The 23645-nt window shown below is 45.4% G+C and overlaps 1 long non-coding RNA gene and 1 other non-coding gene across 7 annotated transcripts in view; both read right to left on the bottom strand.

Moving 5' to 3' along the window:
- The window catches only part of LOC146831217 (uncharacterized), a 158376-nt gene that overhangs the window by 34173 nt on the left and 100558 nt on the right, over nucleotides 1-23645 (bottom strand). For all 6 annotated transcript variants that reach the window (XR_014961530.1, XR_014961527.1, XR_014961532.1 and 3 more), the window contains 8 exons: nucleotides 21824-21912; nucleotides 21083-21176; nucleotides 20353-20453; nucleotides 8151-8241; nucleotides 7409-7502; nucleotides 6645-6750; nucleotides 880-968; nucleotides 138-230 (listed from right to left, as the gene is read on the bottom strand). This is a non-coding gene — a long non-coding RNA (uncharacterized LOC146831217). The remainder of the gene's footprint in view (nucleotides 1-137; nucleotides 231-879; nucleotides 969-6644; nucleotides 6751-7408; nucleotides 7503-8150; nucleotides 8242-20352; nucleotides 20454-21082; nucleotides 21177-21823; nucleotides 21913-23645) is intronic.
- Nucleotides 6827-6909, bottom strand: LOC146831222 (small nucleolar RNA SNORD87). The gene has a single exon (XR_014961759.1). It is a non-coding gene; the product is annotated as a small nucleolar RNA SNORD87 (small nucleolar RNA).

Below are 23645 nucleotides of genomic sequence, written 5' to 3'. Positions count from 1 at the left end.
ACCTGGAAGCAAACCCCTGCAAGTAATTTTTTTTAAACTCCATGGCATTTACATAGTCTAATCTGTGAATCAACAGATCGTGTTGGCTCTAAACGCAGCTCCAGTAAAGACATTAGTTCAAATTCAAGCAATGTTACCTTAAAACACTGGATCCACTGCGTAGGTATTTGCAGGCTGGTAAGACACCGGAAAACGGTGAAGATAGCCACTGACCCCTTTGAGAACTCTCCCTGTTGAGAGAAGGAAGGTACTCTTAGAGAATAGTCCGGATCCTTATTCTTCGCTTGTATGAAACCTTCCGGCACATCAGAGTTTGTAAAGACTCATCAGTAAGTATCAGATGGGTAAACGGCAAAAAGATAGTCATCATTGGTGCCAGAAATAAAATGTCCCTGGGATTTAAATTAACTTGTATTGCACAATGTAAACAACTATTACGTTCATTAACACGCCTGCTTTGCCCCTCAGTTTTTGCTGGCTGTTTGACGACTTAAAGACCCAGCAAACTTTTGAAAGACAATTCTCAAAGTAGAACGGTACTGGTGCACTATGACACTACAAACGCGGCCAAGCAGAAACCCCACTAAGCTTTGCAAAATGACCTCAACAACAAGATATACATGACTGCTCAACGGTCTCAGCGTCTCCATAGCTGTACTATTCTAGGATGTCACTAGAGTGAAATCCATTAATGTTGCATTCAAACACAATGTCACCATCAGTGGCCATTACTCACGCCCTCAATTTGGTTTACCCCCCTTGCCAATCAAACATGACAACCTGCACATTTGTATTCTTAGAGTTACTCAGCACACAGGGTTTACTTGATCCTAAACACTGCTTCCGCAAAGAAACTAGTTTAAAGTCATTCTGGCTTACCTCACACTTGCCAAAATGTATAGATCATCATTGGCTGAGAAGACAGGAAAAACGAAGGGAGCAGCAGTTCATCCTGGAGTAATCTCTCCCTGTCGAGCAAAAATACTCATTACGAATTTAAATAAACAGTCATTCTACTGTAGGTCTATTTCAATGAAGGGCACAGTAAATTAAAGCCATTACACAAGCCCATGATTAACTTATAAAAGCATTACGCACATTATTTAAAAACAGACGAAAACTGATTTGACAATATAGGGCTGATAATATGTACATTGTAGAACTGAAAGTGACTTAACTTGTCTATATTTACTTTGCTGGCCAGCTAGTGAGTGCTTGTATGGCTGTGCCTATCAAGTACACTTTGCCCTGTCGCACATTAAGACACAATGAGCACTACTAAAATAAATAAACAAACCAATATAATCACTTAACTACCCAACCAATGGAACTAAAGTGCTAATGAGTACTAAAGTGATGATGCATGCAAAAGTGCTGTCCAGCCAGTGATGGCTGGTGTGGCCATGTCTATCAAATACACTCGGCCCCATCAAGTGTTCAGACACTTAATACTAAAATCGCTAAACATACCAATATAATCACTTTGCTGGTCAACCAATGGAACTATGGTGCCAGGGAGTATTAAAGTGACGGTGTGTGCCTGTAAAAGTATTAACTGGCAAAAGACCAAGACATGAATAAATAGTTGTTAGCGGAATGAGCATGTTAATATAGTCTTATCAGTTCCACAAAGCGCCAGAACATCCTGTTGTGCTGCACCTAATGCCAATGCCATGTGTTTTCCTCTGCGAGAATAGAGGGGGAAAGTCTGGGGATTAGGAAGCCCAAGTATAGTATAGATAAAAAAAAACGTGGAATGAAGTAGCTAAGGCTTTGTCTAGGTCGTTTAAAACCTGATCCCAAAAACGGATGAGCTTGGGTCAGTAAACCATCCCACAGCATACTCTCCAACATTTCTTAGAGTGTTGGACTCAACGGAGTCTGATACCAGTAGGACACAATCTGGAATGCAGTTTCTGTGCTAGACATGTTTTGTGTCGAGCTCGGTAAAATAGGTCTGCCCACTCAGTAGCAGAAAGGGGTCTGCCGATTTCCTCCTGCCAACGCCTCTGCGCTGAAAAGTAGGTGGTGGTCTCCTTACAACCAAGAATAGTATACAATTTGGAGAGGAGTCGTTTTTCATTCTGCTGCAAGATTAGCCATTTTTCAAAAGGGGACGGATGGAAGGGTGTAGCACCCAGTGATGTATCTAGAGGTACTGAATGCGGTCAACTTCTAATAAGCCGTAGTCTATTTTTGGTTGATCAAAGGGAATTATCCCCTGCGGATCAAATAGACCGTCAATCTGTTTGCATCCCCTTCTGAGCCATCGTCGAATGCGGTAGGGCTGGAGCCCTGGGAGCAAACTGCGGATTGGCAAAGATAGGCGACATTAGTGAGGGGAAAATTGTCAAACTAGCTTTAAACACCACTGCATTCCAAATGCAGAGTACAGAGCTCGTGACCAGCGAGAGAAAAGTCCCCACACCCTAGGTTTCCTGGGAAGCCGGGGTTCTGCCCAAATATGGAAGCCATCAACTGCCTGGTCCATGAGACCACAGTGTTTCTCCGTGAGGTCTACTCCACTCCACCCGAGCTCGTAGTTGTGAGGCGCAGTAGTACCGCAGGAGTGAAGGTACTGCAAGGCCACGGTCGCATGTAGAGCGGTGGAGAAGATTTTTTCGTAAGTGAGGCTTCTCTCCCAGCCCTCTCCCCAAAAAAATACACCCGTTAATCTCAGGCAGGGAGAGAAGTCAAAGGGTATGAGATGGCTAAAATCATGTAATCCGCATACAGGCTAATTGGATATTGCTCACCACCAAATGTGACGACATATCTGGATGTGCCCTCATGTTTTGGGCGAGGCTCTCCATATACAGAGCAAACAAAAGAGGGTGAAGGGGACATCACCGTCTCATGCCCTAGCACACAGGAAAAGGTAGAGAAAAGCGCATTAACTCGCACCTTAGCTCTAGGGGAGCTAGAGATGCTCCCAATCCAACCAAGAAACTGGTCCCCAGAATCAAAGCATTCTAAAGTCCCAAAAGGTAAGGCCAGTGGACTCTTATCGAACGCTTTCTCTGCGTCGATCAAGAGAAGAAAGGCAAATGGTAGATGCGTCGAGTGTTGTCCCCACATTGCAATCCCGAAACGAAACCAACTTGATCTGGTGAGATCAAATCCGGGAGGCTTATACAAGTTGAGAAAGGCATCTGCAATCTGCGTGTCGGAATGGACAGTAGTGGTTGGAGTAGGGCGAATTGCCAGAACGGAGCCAAAGTGAATCTTAGCACGCAAACGATGGACCAGCATTCGCCCGCGGCAGTTGCTACCCAGGTAGTACTTATGCTTCAAGCCAACTAGAGCATATTCCTCGCTCTCTAAATCAAGACACAAGAAGCAAGCGCGGTCGCTCTAGCTTCCTTCCAAACCTGATGGGCCCCAGTCGGCTAGTGGAGTGCTTCTAACTCAAGGACTCTACTTTCAAGGTTCTTCTGCTTCTCCTTACAGAGTCGATGTTCTGAGGTAGATATGGCAATATAATCCCTTCAGACAACCAGTTTAAATGCCTCCTAAAGGGAAGCCACAGCGATTTGACTGGTGTAGTTTGTCTGCATGTAATCACCAATCGACAACTGGAGCAGAGAATCCCTAATGCGCCAGATGGAGAAATATGGTGGCGTCCTGCCAATGCGGATGTAAGTGGGTCATGGTCAGAGTGAGCGAGGAGCGATGGAGGAGTCAATGACTAGCAAATCAAGGGCGGTGGTCGCTGTAAATAAAAACGCCACTTTCGGCTCTCAATTGCCATCCCATCAAGGAGGAGAGGTGCGAGTGCTACCCGACTACTTCAGATTAAAACAGAAAAGGGGAGAAAAACAAAAACAGAGCAGCACTAGTATCTGTGGGGTAATGCTTCAGCCATATTTTGCTGTTAGAGATCTGCAGTTCTTGACACGGAGGAGCAGCTCAGTATTAGACTAGGAGCTTGTGAGCACCATTTCAGAGGAAGAGATGGGCGACCAAACAGGCTTCAATCTACAGTCCATTCCCCAATACTGTGAACAATTTGGCGCACCACTCTCGAAGAAGGAGCAGCGTCTGGAACTACCCACCTTACAGAGCTCTGCTTCAGGATCAGCACTACTCTCCCAATGAAGAGCAACTGTTTCTGGGTTGCAAGGCTTTTGAAGACAGAAGGATTGCTCTTAGAAGTCCTGTCTCCAGAATGGTTGTTCTAATCAATCTTTTTGTATAGAACAAAAGAACTTTGTAGAGCTCACTTTGAACCTAAGACCGAAAACTGCTCAAAGGACTAAATCGCACACAGAAAATTCCCCAAGATGAGGCTCTTATTAAAAAACTGCCTTGCTACTGGCAAGAGTTAATCTTTTCAAGTGGCGGCATGGCTACCACTGGAGTAACTAGATTGGTGAATTTATGAAACTGCACTAATGAGGGAGTGTCTAGTAGTGAAAATGCAAATTCCTCATAGAATACTCTTTAGTCCAGATACAAAGGGAAATGTACATACTTCAGCTAACCAAGCACAACCGGTCTGTGTCAGTCTGCACCAAAAACCAGCATTTTGAAGTTGATGGGAAGAAAAACAACTGCAGCCTGAAAAGAACTAGGATACACCAGAATATAGTATTGTAGACAAACCATTGTAGACAGACTGTTAGCCCCATTTTTCGTTTGGGTTTTCTTTCTTAGTTATGATGCATGGCAGAACCTAGTTAAATATTGCATGCCCTTTTTAGGACATACTACCTCAAACAATTTTGTATTTGTTTTTGCAGGTTAAGATCCTGAACTTTACCTAATTACCACAAAGAGCCACGGGTACATGAAGAGAATATAGCTCACCTTGAACTGTGATTAGCTGAATTCAGGGGTAGTTTAAGCAGTTTACAAAAGCCTTTAGCAACTTCATCATACCACTATTCTAGCTAACGCTTGTATCCCCTACTTGCAGAACTGTCACTTAAGCTAGTTGGTACTATAACCCCCTCAATTAGTACCATCGAACTATTAACACTGTACTGCTGGTTCCATCAGGGGTGCCAGCACCGTGTAACTTCTAGCCAGGGTGACAAATGGACAGGGAGGGACCTAATCATATCACAGGGTAAACTAAATTACGTGGCAAGAAAAGACAAATAATGCAGCACATTTCGTAACAGTATTACTGCATTATTTGTATTTTTTTTTTTTAACATTTTAAAACCGAGTAAAGGTTTCAATTCATTAGTAACAGTTTAACACTCCAAGGCATTAGGCAAATGAAAGGTGACCAGTCTACATTTGAGAAGGCCCCTCCACTGCGGGGAAATACAATTTGCTGCAAATTTAGCAACTTCTGATCCATTTCAGCTAGAAACCAATTTTTGGAGGATTAAATCTGCAAATTATGCAGCAGATGTTCGAATATGTGGATAATGTATACTTATGCGGAAAATGCCATGGCTGCAGAATCAAATAATTCCAGTGGCCTTGCTTACAGTACAGCACTTGTACACTATAAGAGCAGGTAATACTAGTCGAAGTTACCAGTAATACAGCTCGCATGACAGAGTTGAAATACAAAGGATATTAAGTTCTACTAATACTGGCCCTCCAATTGTCAGTTTCCCCACGATATTTAGTGCTACACCCACAATATAAGCTGCAACTGCTTTCGATCAAAATTAATTTGATTAACTTTGAATAAATGCTTCGCTATGGGGTGATGGATCTACATTCAAGGGACATTTCACCATAGGTAGCCATTGCACTCAGACTGCATTTGGTTCACAAAATGCAGTAACAGCTCAGATTTGTAAACTCAACTATAAACGCTTATGGGGAAAAAATATTCAGAAAAGCCCGAAAAAACTCTTTGGTGGCATCTTCAGCTAATGGTACAAGACAGCGGAGTGAAATATACCTTCATTGACAGTTGAGGCCATTAACCAGATATTCAGTTTCATTGGGACATTTATAAACAGAAATTTAAGTACAAACTCTCGGTGACTGACTCTCAGAAAGGCAAAAGACTCCTGCTGCGAATGGCACCAACATGGAGAAGACCAGAACAGCACACAACAGAGTAAGCCATTGAAAGATGGAGTAACAAAAACTGACAGCAGGTGAAGAGGCCAACTTGGGGAAGTTAACAGATTATCGACCATCCCAAACGAAATCTCCAGAATAATGGCATCAAACAACTTTTATGAACGCCAACATGTACCTCCATCAGCTCTTATGGCACAACCTCAACAATACAAGCGTTAAACAGATTTTGTACGAAGTTTCTGTATGAAAATGGAGCAAAAGAAATGAGCTCGTTATGCTAACAAACTATCGATTTAAGCGATGAAGCAAACTGGTATTTGCACGAAAATTACACAACTTTTCAGAGGGAAGCGAGATGACAGGAGCAAAAACACCAATGAACAGTGAACCAACGACTAAAATAAGTCCTTTCTCCTGCCCCTAGTTGGAACCATTTTCAGAGTTCAGATTATTTCCATGGTGCCCGATGAAGAAATTAAACACTGAAAAAGGTATTTTGCAGTGATAACCTCTTGGACTTAAGAGTCTGGTCTCTGTCATGCTGTACACGTTTTAATACATCTTATTTAAAAATGCCAAACCGCTACAGATAAACATGCATGCTGTACAGTGTCACAAAGAAACAAGCGCCCAGGTTTAGTTTTTACCTTAATAGGATTCATCGGCTGGCGTTGAGTGAAGGGAGTGGAAAGTTCCATCAAAAGAGGATAGTGAGAGTAAGCAGGAAGCTACTCAAACGAAAGAAGCTGGGTGCTGCAATAATAAACAAACCGCTTCAATCAAGAAATTCCAAATATATCAGAATCAAAGTGCTGTTTAAGAACAAAATTCTGGCATCTCAGTATTGTAACGTCTCATCAGCAAAAGTCAGATGGGTAAACGGCAAAAGAAATATTCATCATTAATGCCAGAAAACAAATTCCATCAGTTACATGAACTTAGTAAACATTTTTACTATCCTTCATTGTTAACAGGCTTCATGGAGCTCATGTTCTAGTTGTTCTTTAGACCCAAGCATCAGTCAGAACAGTAGTCACATTAGGGGATCTGTGCCTCGGTTAACAAATGTATACACATTACACGGTCTGTCCAAAAGGAACACTTAACATGTACTCAAATATCAGATTTTTAGCTGCATCATTTCGTTATGTAAGGGGCATAACGTGCCTAGGGCCAGGACTTCCTGAAATTCACCAGAGATGTATTCTGGCCAGTTATCACTCTCCACTAGTGTGAAGATTGGCGATACTACACTGGTGCAGTTTCAAAAGCCACCTGGAAGCAAACCCCTGCAAGTCTCATTTCTAAAAACTCCATGCCATTTCCATTGTCTAATCTGTGAATCAACAGATAGTGTTTGCTCTAAACGCAGCTCCAGTAAAGACATTAGTTCAAATTCAAGCAATGTTACCTTAAAACACTGGATCCACTGCGTAGGTATTTGCAAGATGGTAAGACACCGGAGAAACTGTGAAGGTAGCTACTGACCCCTTTGAGAACTCTCCCTGTTGAGAGAAGGAAGGTACTCTTAGAGAATAGTCCGGATCCTTATTCTTCGCTTGTATGAAACCTTCTGGCACATCAGAGTTTGTAAAGACTCATCAGTAAGTATCAGATGGGTAAACGGCAAAAAGATGATCATCATTGGTGCCAGAAAAGAAATGAAACCGTGATTTAAATTAAGTTTGTATTGTACGATGGTAACAACTATTACGTTCATTAACACGCCTGCTTTGCCCCTCAGTTTTTGCTGGTTTGACGACTTAAGGACCCAGTAAACTTTTGAAAGACAAGTCTCTAAGTCGAACGGTACTGGTGCTCTATGCCACTACAAACGCGACCAAGCAGAAACCCCATAAAGCCTTGAGAAAAGACCTCAACAACAAGATTTACAAGACTGCTTAACGGTCTAAGCTTCTCCATAGCTGTACTGTTCTAGGATGTCACTTGGTGAAATCCACCAATGTTGCATTCAATCACAATGTCGCCTTCAGTGGCCATTAATCAAGCCACTCAATTTGGTTTACCCCCCCTTGCCCACCAAACAGGACAAAATGCACATTTGTATTCTTAGAGTTACTCAGCACACAGGGTTTTCTTAATCCTAAACACTGCTTCTGCAAAGAAACTAGTTTAAAGTCAGTCTGGCTTACCTCACACTTGCCAAAATGTATAGATCATCATTGGCTGAGAAGACAGAGGAAAACCGAAAGGAGCAGCAGCTCATCCTGGAGTAATCTCTCCCTGTAGAGCAAAAATACTCATTACGAATTTAAATAAACAGTCATTCTACTGTCTGTCTTTATTTCAATGTAGGGCACAGTAAATTAAAGCCATTACACAAGCCCATGATTAACTTATAAAAGCATTACGCACATTATTTAAAAACAGACCAAAACGGATTCGACAATACAGGGCTGATAATATGTACATTGTAGAACTGAAAGTGACAAAGTGTCCATAGTCACTTTGGCGGCCAGCTAGTGAGTGCTTGTATGTCCGTGCCTATCAAGTACACTTTGCCCCAAACGCTCGGACACAATAAGCAATACTAAAATGAATAAACAAACCAATATATTCACTTTACTGCCCAACCAATGGAACTAAAGTGCTAAGGAGTACTAAAGTGACTGTGCCCGTCCGTAAAAGTGCTGCCCAGCCAGTGAGTGATGGTGTGCCATGCCTATCAAATACACTCACCCAATCAAGCGTTCAGACACTATTACTAAAATGGCTAAACATGCCAATATAATCACTTTGCTGTTTAACCAATGGAACTATGGTGCTAGTGAGTATTAAGGTGATGGTGCGTGCCTGTAAAAGTCTTATCCGGCAAGAGATCGGGATGCAAATAAATAGTTGTTAGCGGAATGAGCTAGAATGCATGTTTTCTGTTCAGGGAAGACCTGGCTTGGCAGTTCGGGCTGGACTGTTCCCATGAGGGACAGGGTCAAACATACAACTGGGTCTGAACTGAGGTGGCAAAGTGAGCTAAAGAACGATGATGAATTCAACCAAGATCTGACGGGGGGGGGGGGGGGGTGAGTGTCTGAAAAGTTTCAGCGCTCCGACCATCATCTCCTTGTGTGAGCATGTTAATATAGTCTTGTCAGTCCCCAAAGTGCAAGAATAACCTGGTGGGCTGCACCTAATGCGAATGCCAAGTGTTTTCCTCTGCCAGAACAGAGGGGGAAAGTCTGGGGATTAGCAAGCCCAAGTATAGTATACACGGGAAAAGGTGGAATGAAGTTGCGAAGGCTTTGTCTAGGTCATTTAAAACTTGATCCCCAAAACAGATGGTTTGGGCAGTGCCAAAAAAGATGGAGTGAACCAGTTCCGCCACATCCTCTCCAACATTCCTTAGAGCGTTGGACATTCCATGTCCTAATCCTCACCGAAGTCAAGTACCAGTAGGACACAATCTTGTCTGCAGTCTGTGCTAGAGATGTTGTGCCATGTGTCGAGTTCAGTAAAATATGCCTATCCACTCAGTATCAGAACCCCATGTTTCTTGATAAGCTAGGGTTCTTTCCAAATATGGGCGCCAGAGACCGCCTGGTCCATGAGACACCAGTGTTTCTCGTGAGGTCTACTCCACCGGAGCTTGTAGTTGCGTGGCTCAGTAGTATCGCAGGAGTGAAGGTACTACAAGGCCATAGTCGTGAGTAGTGCGGAAGAGAACAATTTAATGTAAGCAAGGATTCTCTCCCAGCCACCTCCCCCTTCAACCCCCAAATAAACCTGTTAATCTCTATTGGCATGGAGTGGGGTCAATAGGTGGGGTCACAGGCAATCCTTGATAAAGGATGCTGTGATCCTACCCATCCAGGATAAGCCCTGGTCATTCCAGAAACGGATATCTGACTGCAGTGGTTTGGTTAACGCGCTACAGGTAAGAGCAATGGTCACAGTATTTGCCAAATGGATCCAGAGATAAGGAACGAAGTAAACGCCTAAAAGAAGGGAATTGGGCACATAAAGGTAGCTTCTTTTTTTGGGGGGGGGGGGGGGGAATCTAAAGATTCAAAATTTTTGATTTTTGCATTTTGACTTTAAACACTAAAGGGGATCCAAAAGTCTGGCGTTACGAAACTAAGGCAGGGAGAGAAGTCAAAGGGTCTGAAACGGCTAAAATCAGGTCATCCGGATACAGGCTAATTAGATGTTGCTCACCACCAAATGTGATGCCAGAGATATCTGGGTGTGCCCACATGTGTTGGGCAAGGGGCCCTGTATAGAGCAAACAAAAGAGGGAGTCCGTCTCATGCCCAAGCACACAGGGAAAGCTAGAGAGAAAAGCCCATTACCTCCCACCTTAGCTCTAGGTGAGCTACGGATGCTCCCAATCCAACCAAGAAACTGGTCCCCAGAAACTAAGCATTCTAAAGTCTAAAAAAAGGTAAGCTCAGTGGACTCTGATTGAACGTATTCTCTGTGTCGATTAAGAGAAGGGCGTCCCCCTTTGGGACCGAGACACTTTGTTGAGCAAATGATAGATGTGCAGAGTGTTGTCCCCACACTGCCATCCCGGAATGAAACCAATCTGGGAGGACTAGAAAAGTAGCAAATGGCATCTCCGTGTCAGAATGGACAGTAGTGGTTGGAGTAGTGCAAATTGCCCGAATGGAGCAGAAGTGAATCTTAGCACGCAATCGGTGGGCAGGCATTAGCCCGCAGCAGTTGCTTCCCAGGTAGTACTTGGGTACAAGCGAACTAGGGCATATTCCACTCTGTCTAAATCTAGGCACTTAAGGAGCAAGCGCGATCGCTCTAGCTCCCTCCAAACCCAATGGGCCCCAGGGGCACTTGTGGAGTGCTTTTAATTCAAGGACTACTTTCAAAGTTCTTCTGTTTCTCTTTACGGAGTCGATGTCCTGAGGCAGATATGGCAATAAAATCCCAGCAGACAACCAGTTAGTTTCAATGCCTCCCAAAGGGAAGCCAATGCTATCAGACTGGTGTAGTTTGTCTGCATATAATCACCAATCGACTTACAAATAGAAATGACTGTCGCGGGTCACTGGAGCAGCGATTCCCTAAGGCGCAAGCAGGAGAAATATAATGGTGTTTTGCCATTGCGGATGGTAAAAGCAAGTGGGTCGTGGTCAGAGTGAGCGATGGGCGATTTAGGCGTCAATAACTAGCAATTAAAGGGCAGCAGTCGTAAAAAAAAAAAAAAGAAAAATGAAAAATTGCACTCTCCGATCCCAATTGCCATCCCATGAAGGAGGAGTGGAGCGAGTGCTACTTGATGTTTAAAACTGTTAAGGGGAGAAAAAACAGAAACAGGGCAGCACTACTATCTAGGAGGGAATGCGTCAGCCATATTTTGCTATTACAGAGATCGGCAGTTCTGGACATGGAGGAGCAGCTCAGATTAGACTAGGAGCTTGTGTTCACCATTTCAGAGGAAGAGATAGGTGATCAAACAGGCTGCAATCTCCAGCCCATTCCCCGATACTGTAACCAATTTGAGGCACCACTCTCAAAGATGGAACAGCCTCTGGAACTACCAACATTACGGAGCTCTGATCCGAAACAGCACTACTCTCCTGATGAAGAGTCACTGTTTCGGGGTTCCAAAGTTTTTGAAGACAGAAGGATGGCTCCTAGAAGTCCTGTCTCCAGAATGGTTCTTATAATATTTTTTTTGTATTCAACAATAATTTCGTAGAGCTCACTTTGAACCTAAAACGGAAAACTGCTCAAAGTACTAAATTGCACACAGCAAATTCCCACGTTAAGGCCCTTATTAAACAACTGCCTTGCTACTGGGAAGAGTTAAACTTTTTAAGTTGGCGTCCGGCTACTACTGGAGTAACTAGATTGGTGAATTTATGAAACTGCACTAATGAGGGAGTGTCTAGTAGTGAAAATGCAAATTCTTCATAGAATACTCTTTAGTCCGGATACAAATGGAAATGGACATACTTCAGCTAACCGAGCACAACCTGTCTGTCAGTCTGCACAAAAAACCAGCATTTTGAAGTTGAAGGGAAGGAAGACTGGTGCAGGCTGAAAAGACCTAGGATACACCAGAATATAGCATTGTAGACCCACTATTGTAGGAAGAAAACATTTTTCGTTGAGATTTTTTTTAGTTGTGATGCATGGCAGAACCTAGTTAAAACATATTGTAGTGTTCTTTGTTTGGACATTATACTACCTCGAACAGCTCTGTATGATTTGTTTTTGCAGGTTACGATCCTGAACTTTCCTCAATTACCACAAAGAGCCAAGGGTACATGAAGAGAATGTGGCTCACCTTGAACTGTGATTAGCTGAATTCAAGGGTAGTTTAAGCCCTGGTACAGTGTACAAAAGCCTTTAGCAACATCATCTTACAACTATTATAGCTAAAGCTTTTACCCCCTACTTGCATCACTGTCACTTAAGCTGGTTGGTACTAAAACCCCCTCAATTAGTAATACTACTAATCGTACTATTACTACTGTACTGCTGGCTCCATCATCAAGAGTGCCAGCGCCTGTGTTAAGTGCTTGCCAGGGTGACAAATGGACAGGGAAGGACCAATTTATGACCGAGGGTAAAATAAATTACTTGGCAATGAAAGAAATTATGCAGCACATTTTGCATAAGTATCACTACATTCATTTTATTTAAACATTTTAACGCTGTCCGAGTAAAGCTTCCACCTCATTAGTAACAGTTTAATACTCAAATGAAAGGTGACCGGTCGACATTTGTAAAGGCCCTTCCACTGGGGGGCAATTCAAGCCACTGCACATTTAGTAATTTTTTTATCCATTGGAGGTAGAAACATTTTTTTTTTCATTAAATCTGCAGATTATGCAGATGTTCAATTATGTGGATAATGTATCCTTATGCAAAAAAATGCCACGGCTGCAGAATTGAATAATTCCAGTGGCCTTGCTTACAGTACAGCACTTGTACACTATAAGAACAGTTAATACTAGTCGATCTTCTTAGTATTACTGCTAGCATGAGTAAGAGTTGAAATGCAATGGATATTAAGTTCTACTAATACTGGCCCTCCAATTGTTAGTTTCCCCACTACATTTAGTGCTACACCCACAATATAAGTTGTAACTGCATTCGATCAAAAATAATTTGATTAACTTAGAGTAAATGCTTCGCTCCATTATAGTGACATGAAAATAAATTAGATGGGGCTGATGGATCAACATCCAAGGGACATTTCACCCTGGGTAGCCACTGCACTCCGTCTGCATTTGGTTCACAAAATGCAGTGGCACCTCATTCGTAAACTCAACTATAAAGGCTTATGGGGAAACAATCTTCAGAAAAGCCAGAAAAAACTATTTGGTGGCATCTTCAGCTAATGGTACAAGACAGCGGAGTAAAATATACCTTCACTAACAGTTGACATTGGACAGATAGTTTCACTGGGACATTTATAAACGGAAATTAAAGTGCAAACTCTAAGTGACTGACTCTCAGAAAGGCAAAAGACTCCTGCTGCGAATGGCGCCAACATGGAGATCTTTTCAAAACAGTACACAACAAACAAACAGCAAGCCATTGAAAGACGAACTAACTACAACTGACAGAAGGTGAAGAGGCCAACTTTGGAAGCTAACAGATTATCTGCCATTCCAAATGAAATCTCCAGAATAAACGCAAACGTTTATGAATGCCAACATGTACCTTCATTAGCTCTTATGATGCATCCTCAACAATAGGTGATACTTTCTGTGCGACAGTTCAGCAAAAAGAATGAGAACTCGTTGTGCTAACTAATGAATATGCTACTTACCAGTATGCATCTGTTCTTGGCATGTAGGGCTGCTGACATTCATATCTGTGCATAGATCGCCGCCTAGTGTTGGGTCCGGATGTTTGCACGTTGTTGTCCTGGAAGAGTCTTCGAAGTATCCTTGGATAGGTGACTCCTCCCCTGGACTACAGTGCGCATGGGCATCCTCTCCATCCTCAGATTGTTTTTCGCCATTGTGGCAGTGATGGAGTAGATACAGAAAGTGATGACCATGCTTGCAGTAATTCTGAGAGCTGCAGCTGCGACAGGCGCCGGGGAGGAGGGAGGGCGATATGAATGTCAGCAGCCCTACATGCCAAGAACAGATGCATACTGGTAAGTAGCATATTCAGTTCGAGGCATGTGGGCTGCTGAATTCATATCTGTGCATAGAATACATAGCAGTGCCCTCTATTAGCGGCGGCTACCCGTGCCAGCTGCAGCGGTCTGAAAAAACGTCTTGAGAACAGCCTGTCCTACAGCTGCCTGCTGTTTTGACTGCACATCTACACAATAGTGTTTTGTAAATGTGTGTGTAGTGGACCATGTGGCTGCTCTGCATATATCATGCAGGGGAATATTTCCTAGGAAGGCCATGGAAGCCCCCAACTTACGTGTTGAGTGGGCTCGTGGTGGAATAGTTAATGTGCGTTTTGCCTTTTGATAACAGATTTGAATACACTTAACTATCCATCTGGCTATCCCTGCTTTGGAGATGGCGTTACCTTTGTGGTGTGGGGCAAAGGCAACGAACAGTTGTTTTGTCTTCCTGAATGGTTTAGTCCTGTCGATGTAGTACATGAGGGCCCTCCGTACATCTAGTGTATGTAGTGCCCTTTCTGCAACAGTTTGTGGGTTTTGGAAGAAAACGGGCAGTTCAATAGTCTGATTCATGTGGAACTGCGATATTACCTTGGGCATGAATTTGGGGTTGGTACGTAGTACGACCCTGTTGGCGTGAACCTGAATAAATGGCTCTTGAACGGTTAGTGCCTGGAGTTCACTAACTCTTCGTAGGGAAGTGATCGCTACTAGGAAGGCCACTTTCCAGGTAAGGAATTGAATCTCGCAGGAGTGTAGAGGTTCAAAGGGTGGACCCATCAGGCGTGTGAGGACCAAGTTGAGGTTCCACATTGGAGCCGGTGGGTGACTAGGTGGAATGACTCGTTTGAGCCCTTCCAAGAATGCTTTGATGGCAGGCACTCTGAATAGAGAGAGGTGCTGCCTGGTTTGCAGATAGGCTGATAGTGCGGTCAAATGGACACGTATAGAGGTGTACGCCAGATTGCATCGGTATAGGTGTAAGAGGTAACAGATGATGTTGTGGATGGATGCGTCCAGCGGGTTGATGTCATTATTACCGCAATAAATGACGAACCTTTTCCATTTGGCTGCATAGCAAGCCCTGGTAGTGGGTCTCCTGGCCTCCTTGATGATGTCCATACAGTCAGGTGGCAGGTTGAGATAGCCAAACTCTAGGACTTCAGGAGCCAGATCGCCAGGTTCAGCTGTTGCGGATCTGGGTGCTGAACCTCTCCATGGTTCTGCGTCAAATGCGCGGGTTTGATCCGCAGCCTTTGATGCGGCACCACGGAAAGTTCGAGGAAGGTGGTGTACCACGGCTGGCGTGCCCACGTGGGAGCAACTAGGACGAGTGTCAGGGAGTGTTGTCGTAGTTTGCGAGCCACCAGCGGTATCAGCGGCGCTGGGGGAAAAGCGTACGCAAATCTGCCGGACCAGTTCATCCATATCGCATTGCCCTGCGACTGCGGATGTGGGAATCTGGCGGCGAAGCTTTGGCATTTTGCGTTTTCGCTTGTCGCGAATAGGTCTATTTCTGGATGACCCCACTGCTGGAAGTACGGTTGGAGTACTGATGGGTGTAACACCCACTCGTGCATCTGGTGGCTGTGTCTGCTGAGCAGATCCGCCATCTGGTTGTCCTTGCCAGGGAGGTGTTCCGCCATGAGGAACATGTTCCTCTGAATGGCCCACTTCCACATGCTCTGAGCCAGATGAGACAACTGTGGAGAGTGTGTCCCTCCCTGCTTCTGTATGTAGTATATGGCAGTCATGTTGTCCGTCCGGATCAACACGACTTTGTTGCACAGATGTACTTTGAATGCCTTCATGGCCAGGAAGATTGCCATCAGTTCCAGAAGGTTGATGTGCATCTTCTTCTGTTGTGTCGTCCATAGTCCCTGCACTGTGTAGTGGAGTACATGAGCTCCCCATCCCTGGAGAGACGCGTCCGCTGTCAGTACTATTTGCGGAACAGGCTCTTGGAACGGTCAGCCCTTGCAAAGGTTTTGTGGATTCCACCAATGCAGAGAGTTGTATGCCCGACCGCTCACCAACACTAGGTCTTTCAACTGTCCTTGAGCCTGATTCCACTGACGTGCTAGGCACTCCTGAAGTGGGCGCATATGTAACCTCGCGTGCGGGACTATGAAGATGCAGGAGGCCATCATGCCTATCAACTGCATAAACACTCGCGCTGGAAGCGAGTGATTGGGTTTGAACTTGGAGATCAGCAGTTGTATGCTGTTGATCCTCACTAAATTTGGCTGAGCTGTGGCCGCCAGAGTGTCTATAGTCGCACCTAGGTACTGTTGTACGTGTGCGGGCTGGAGATGGGACTTTGGGTAATTTAGTGAGAATCCCAGACTGTGAAGAAGGTGAATGGTGCGGGACATGTGGCTTGCACATTGCTGGGCTGACTTCGCTTGAACGAGCCAGTCGTCTAGGTAGGGGTAGACGTGTATATGCTGCCTCCGTAGATGTGCTGCCACCGTAGCTAGGCACTTCGTGAAAACCCTGGGCGCTGTTGTCACGCCGAAGGGAAGGACTTTGAACTGATAGTGCTGCCCCTGAACAGTGAACCTGAGGTATTTTTTGTGTGAGGGGTGGATGGGTATGTGAAAGTACGCATCCTTGAGGTCCAGTGAGGCTAGGAAGTCTCCCTGCTTGAGAAGCGGAAGGACTTGCTGTAGGGTGAGCATGTGAAAGTGTTCTGAAAGAATGTACTGGTTCAGGGGTCTCAGGTCTAATATAGGCCTGAGCGACCCGTCCTTCTTTGGAATTAAAAAGTAGAGGGAGTAAACCCCCGTACCCTGCTCGTGGATGGGGACGACCTCTATAGCGCCTTTTAGAAGCATACTTTGCACCTCTTGCTGTAAGAGCGTTAAGTGCTCTGAGGACATAGGACGGTTTCTTGGTGGTATTGTGGGTGGAGTGGAGGTTAACTCCAGACAGTAACCGTATTTTACAATATCTTTGACCCACCTGTCCGTGGTGATGGAGTTCCACGTGGACAGGAACCTTTGTAGTCTTCCCCCGACAGGTGTTATGTGGTCGGGAGGAAGGGAGAGGGCGTCACTGCTTGTTCTTGGGGGAGGACCTGGTGTTGCCGTAGCCACGTCCTCTGCCCTTTGTACTGGAGCCACGATATCCACCTCGGGTGTTTTTATCGTAGGTGGTCTGCGTATTGCCTTTGTTATACGTTTGTTGTGACCCCTGTCCTCTACCTGCCCCCTTGTTTCCGGGGCGACGAAAGGAGCCGCTCCGAAAAGACTGAGTTTGGAGGGCGCCCATGGACTTTGCAGTGTCCGTGTCCTTTTTTATCTTTTCGAGGGTGGTGTCAACCTCTGGGCCGAATAGTCGGGGTTGACGGGCTGGTTCAGTATGTTGTTTTGTACCTCAGGCTTGAATCCTGAGATTCGTAGCCAGGCATGTCGTCGCAGCATGACGCTTGTGTTTATGGCCCTGGCAGCCGTGTCTGCAGCATCTAGTGCACATTTGATGGAAGCATTTGTGAGTAGCTGTCCCTCTCTGATAAGAATTTCTGCACCTTCTTTGAACTGGTCAGGGAGATGTTGGAGTAGTTGCTCCAATGTGTCATAGTGCGCTCTATCGTAGCGAGCGAGGAGCGCTTGAGTGTTGGCTATGCGCCATATGTTGGCAGCCTGGGCGGCAACTCGCTTGCCGGAGGTCTCTAGCACCTTGGACTCTTTGTCCGGGGGAGGAGCGTCACCTGTCGTTTGCGAGTGTGCCCTCTTGCGAGCATTCGCTACGACGATGGAGTCGAGTGGTAATTGTCCTTTGATGTAAGTAGGATCCCCAGGTGCTGATCTGTATTTTTTATCAATCCTGGGGTTTATCACTCGTGCCCTGGTGGGTTCCTTGAAAATGTCCTTAGCTGGTTTGAGGACCCCCTTTAGCATTGGCAGAGTTTTTACATGTCTTTCTGAGGATGCAAAAGTGTCCATTAGAAAGTCATCCTCGATGGTATCTGAGTGAAGCTGTACCCCATGGTTATTTGCAGCACGTTCAATAAGAGCGTTGAACGCCGCAGTATCCTCCGTGGGAGATGTTTTTGCCCCATAGAGTTGTGGGTCCTGTGTATCGAGAGGTGCACTGGGGTCTGCAGGGTCGCCCCAAGTTTGATCAGGGTCCTGCTGGTCATCAGGGTCTGTGTCCACATGGTAGGGTGCTTGGTCATCCATGTAGTCCTCCAATGCATCAGTGTCGGAGCGTGTGGGGGAGAACCGGTGTGGATCCTGGTAGGAGGAATGGAACGGTTCATAAAGGAGAGGTTCTGATTCCACAGGCAGCTTCCTTTTTAGTGGGATCCTGAAAGGGTCCAATGGCGGTTCCGAAGTTATCCTTCGGTCGTGGAGAATCAGCCTGCCAGTGTCGGCGTCGATGACACGTGACGGAGACGTCTCGTCCGGTGGAACCGGAGGCTGGGTAACCCGAGTCCTGAGTTGGAACATCTTCGGGATTGTTGACGGAGGCAAGCCGAAGGTAATGTTGGCTGGCCCCGTAGAGGTTGCTGGAGCTCCGATCGGGCCGGAACCCGACGGGTCTTTGAGGGCCGCCGTGGTTTTGTTGCTTTGCGTCGCAGCAGGCCGCACTTGGGGCGTCTTTGAGGCTTTGGCACCGGGCAGGTTCGTAGAGCCGGGCGTGGATTTTTTCGGTGCCGGCGGGTCCTCGAGTCGAGGTGTGGAGATCACCGTCGACGTCCTCGATACGTGAGGCATCGGCGTCGTTGAGGGAGCGACGCGAGGCGAAGCAGGCGGTATTGCCCTCGGTGTCGTTGGCGTCGGCAGCCGAGTAGGTTTCTCGGTGCCGATGGCCTTTTTCCGTTTGTCGACTCCGATGTCGCCCGATTCCAGTTCGGCACCGAAGTCCCTCTTGGTGCGGTCGGTGCCGACGCGTTGCGCTGACGTCGAAGGCGTGGAAGGCCTCGATCCGACCAGCGCCACTTTCAGTTTCGGTTTCGTATGAACCGGAGCAGCTTTCGGTTTCGGTTTTGTGGTAGGGAAACCAGCTGGCTTATGCAGCAATGGCTGCCGCTGAACGTCCGAGGCCGGGCCCGAGGGCGGGGCCGAAGAACTACGGGATGGGTCTCGGGTAAGGCCCGAAGGCGATCCCTCGACCGGAGCCAAAGGCTGTGGCGCTGGTGTTTCTTCGGTTTGAACAGGTAGGCCTTGTTCATCATTGGAGCTACTCTCTTCGGCCCCTAAGGCCTCCTCGTCGTCTCCTACCTCGGTGTCGTCTTCACCTCTGTGGAAGAGTGACTCGTCGCCCTCGTCCGATCCGGGGTCGTGTTCGGAAACGGGACTGGAGGGTATGACTTCTAATTCTTCGACATCGGCCTCGTCGAAGATGTCTGTTGGGGCCGGTGCCGCGTGCCGCGCCTCGAGTCTCGCCGCTCTTCGGTTCCTTAGAGTCTTCTTGGAACGGAACCGGGCACAGGCCATGCATGTCGATTCGTCGTGGTCCGGCGAAAGGCATTTGTTGCACACCGGATGGACGTCGATGTGTGGGTACTTCGCATTGCATACCGGACACCTTTTGAATGGCGTCCTGGATTCCATCGTCGAAGTAGTCGATGGACAGGTAAATGCGAAAAAAGTCGGTGCTGAAAGTTAGTAAACTAACAAAATGCTATCGAAACCCGATCGATAAACAGTACCGACGCGAACTAAAGGCCTTTTGGCCTCGACCAAATATTTTCCTAACTTGAGCTAAGATAGCACATCCGAACCCAATGGCGGAAAAAAACAATCTGAGGATGGAGAGGATGCCCATGCGCACTGTAGTCCAGGGGAGGAGTCACCTATCCAAGGATACTTCGAAGACTCTTCCAGGACAACAACGTGCAAACATCCGGACCCAACACTAGGCGGCGATCTATGCACAGATATGAATTCAGCAGCCCACATGCCTCGAACCTATAGATTTAAGCGATGAAGCAAACTGGTATTTGCACAAAAATTACTCCGCTTTTCAGAGAGAAGTGAGATGACAGGAGCCAAACACCAACGGGCAGTAAACAACTGACTAAAATATGTCCTTTCTCCTGCCCCAGGCTGGAACAGTTTTAACAGTTCAGATTATTTTCATGGTGCCCGAACTGCCAACTCAAAACTCAAAGGTCTTTCGCAGTGAGAATCACTTGGATTTAAAAGTCTGGTCTCAGTTTTTCATGCTGTACAAGTTTCAATATAATTTAAAAATGCCAGATAGTTACAGATACACATGTATGCTGTGCAGTGTCACAAAGAAACAAGCTCCTAGGTTTAGTTTACCTTGAAATGATTCACCTGCTGGCCTTGAGTGAAGGGAGTGGAAAGTTCCATCGAAAGAGGATAGCGACATAGGAAGGTACTCAAACGAAATTAGCCAGGTGCTGCAATAATAAACACAGTCACAAACCGCTTCAATCGAGAAATTCCAAATATAATATCAGAGTCAAAGTGCAATTCTGGCATTTCAGTATTGTAAAGTCTCATCAGCAAATGTCAGATGGGTAAACGGCAAAAGAGGTGTTCATCATTAATGCCAGAAAACAAAGTCCATCAGAGTTGCACGAACTTGTCTGTTCAAAAGGAGTAGTACTCAAATATCAGATTTTTAGCCACATAATCTAGTTCTGCATGGGGCAAAAAGTGTCTAGGGCCAGAACGTGACTGCCTGAAATTCACCAAAGATTTATTCTGGACAATTACCAGTGGTGGCTCCTCTGCTAACGCAGAGGAGAGTCGCCCCACTGCCAGGAAGCAGCAAAAGAAAGAAAAAAATAAAATTAAAACGCAATGTTATTATCATTTTATTTTGTCCTTCTGCTGCAGCAGCGTGCATGAGGGGGTGGGGTAGGACTGCAGAGCAGGGGAGGAATGGTAGAACACTCCTAAGTCCACAATGACTCTTTGGCCAGCCCTCTTCATGCCATTTACATAGTCTAGTCTGTGAATCAACAGATACAGTGTTCTCTAAACGCAGCTCTAGTAAAGACAGTTCAATTTCGAGCAAGGTTACCTTAAAACACTGGATCCACTGCATAGGTATTTGAAGGCTGGTAAGCCACCGGAGAAAAGGTGACGATAGTGATTGACCCCTTTGAGAACTCTCCCTGTTGAGAGAAGGAAGGTACTCTTAGAGAATAGTCCGGATCCTTATTCTTCGCTTGTATGAAACCTTCCGGCACATCAGAGTTTTGTAAAGACTCATCAGTAAATATCAGATGGGTAAACGGCAAAAAGATAATCATCATTGGTGCCAGTAAAGAAATGTCCCTGTGATTAATTTTAACTTGTATTGTCCAATGTAAACTATTACGTTCATTAACACGCCTGCTTTGCCCCTCAGTTTTTGCTGGCTGTTTATTTGACGACAAAGACCCAGCAAACTTTTGAAAGACAAGTCTAAGTAGAACGGTACTGGTGGTCTATGCCACTACAAACACGACCAAGCAGAAACCCCACTAAGCTTTGCGAAATTACCTCAACAAGATTTACATGACTGCTTAACGGTCTAAGCTTCTCCATAGCTGTACTATTCTAGTATATCACTTGGTGAAATCCACCAATGTTGCATTCAAACACAATTCCGCCTTCAGTGGCCATTAATGAAGCCACTCAATTTGGTTTACCCCCCTCCTTGCCAACCAAACAGGACAACATGCACATTTGTATTCTTAGAGTTACACAGCACACAGGGTTTACTTGATCCTAAACACTGCTTCCGCAAAGAAACTAGTTTAAAGTCATTCTGGCTTACCTCACACTTGCCTAAATATATAGAATATCATTGGCTGAGAAGACAGGAAAAACGAAGGAAGCAGCAGTTCATCCTGGAGTAATCTCTGCCTGTCGAGCAAAGATATTCATTACGAATTGAAATAAACAAGTCATTCTTCTGTATTTCAATGAAGGGCACAGTAAATTAAAGCCATTACACAAGCCCATGATTAACTTATAAAAGCATTACGAACATTATTTAAAAACAGACGAAAACGAATTTGACAATACAGGGCTGATAATATGTACATTGTAGAACTGAAAGTGACTTAACTTGTCTATATTCTCTTTGCTGGCCAGCTAGTGAGTGTTTGTATAGCCGTGCCCATCAAGTACACTTTGCCTTATCACACATTAAGACACAATCAGCAATACTAAAATGGATAAAGAAACCAATATAATCACTTTACTACCCAACCAATGAAACTAAAGAGCTAATGAGTACTAAAGTGATTATGCATGCCTGTAACAGTGCTGTCCAGCCAGTGAGGGCTGGTGTGCCCATGCCTTTCAAATACACTCGGCCCCATCAAGTGTTCAGACACTATTAATACTAAAATGGCTAAACATACCAATATAAAATCACTTTGCTGGTCAACCAATGGAACTATGGTGCTAGTGACTATTAAAGTGACGGTGTGTGCCTGTAAGTCTTATCTGGCAAAAGATCAAGACACAAATAGTTGTTAGTGGAATGAGCATGTTAATATAGTCTTATTTTCAGTCCCATAAAGCGTCAGAACAACCTGTTGTGCTGCACCTAATGCCAATGCCATGTGTTTTCCTCTGCGAGAATAGAGGGGGAAAGTCTGGGGATTAGGAAGCCCAAGTATAGTATAGATGGAAAAACGTGGAATGAAGTAGCAAAGGCATTGTCTAGGTCGTTTAAAACCTGATCACAAAAACGGATAAGCTTGGGGCAGTAACCAGTCCCTCTCTGACATTTCTTAGAGCGTTGGACTCATCTGAGTCAGATACCAGTAGGACACAATCATGTATGCAGTTTCTGTGCTAGACATGTTATGGGTTGAGCTCGGTAAAATAGGTCTGCCCACTCAGTAGCAGAAAGGGGTCTGACGATTTCCTGAAGAGTAGGTGGTGGTCTCCTACAACCAAGAATAGTATAAATTTGTAGATAATTAGTTTTACATTTCGCTGCAAGATTAGCCATTTTTCGAAAAGGGGACGGATGGAGGGGTGTAGCACCCAGTGATGTATCTAGAGGTACTGAATGCAGTCAACTTCTAATAAGCCATAGTCTATTTTTAGTTGATCAAAGGGAATTATCCCCTGCAGATCAAATAGACAGTCAATCTGTTTGCATCCCCTTCCGAGCCATCGTCGAATGCGGTTGGGCTGGGGCCCTGGGGGCAAACTCCGGATTGGCAAAGATAGGTGACATTAGTGAGGGAAAAGTTGTCAAACCAGCTTTAATCACCACTGCATTCCAAATGCAGAGTACAGAGCTCTTGAACAGCGAGAAATAAAGTCCCCCACACCCTAGGTTTCCTGGGAAGCCAGGGTTCTTTCCAAATCTGGAAGCCATCAACTGCCTTGTCCATGAGACAACTGTTTCTCCGTGAGGTGAGGTCTACTCCACTCCACCCGAGCTCGTAGTTGTGAGGCGCAGTAGTACCGCAGGAGTGAAGGTACTGCATGGCCACTGTCGCGTGTAAAGCGGTGGAGCGTAAGCGAGGCTTCTCTCCCAGCCCCCCCCCCCCCCCCCCACCACCCCAAAAAAATACACTCGTTATTCTCTGACATGGAATGGAGTTGGGTCAATAGGCAATGCTTGATAAAGG

Source organism: Triturus cristatus, chromosome 5_1 (genome assembly GCF_964204655.1).
Source record: "Triturus cristatus chromosome 5_1, aTriCri1.1, whole genome shotgun sequence".
NCBI lineage: Eukaryota > Metazoa > Chordata > Amphibia > Caudata > Salamandridae > Triturus > Triturus cristatus.
The sequence above is the reverse complement of the archived record's forward strand: the minus strand, read 5'-3'. Positions and strand labels throughout refer to the sequence as shown.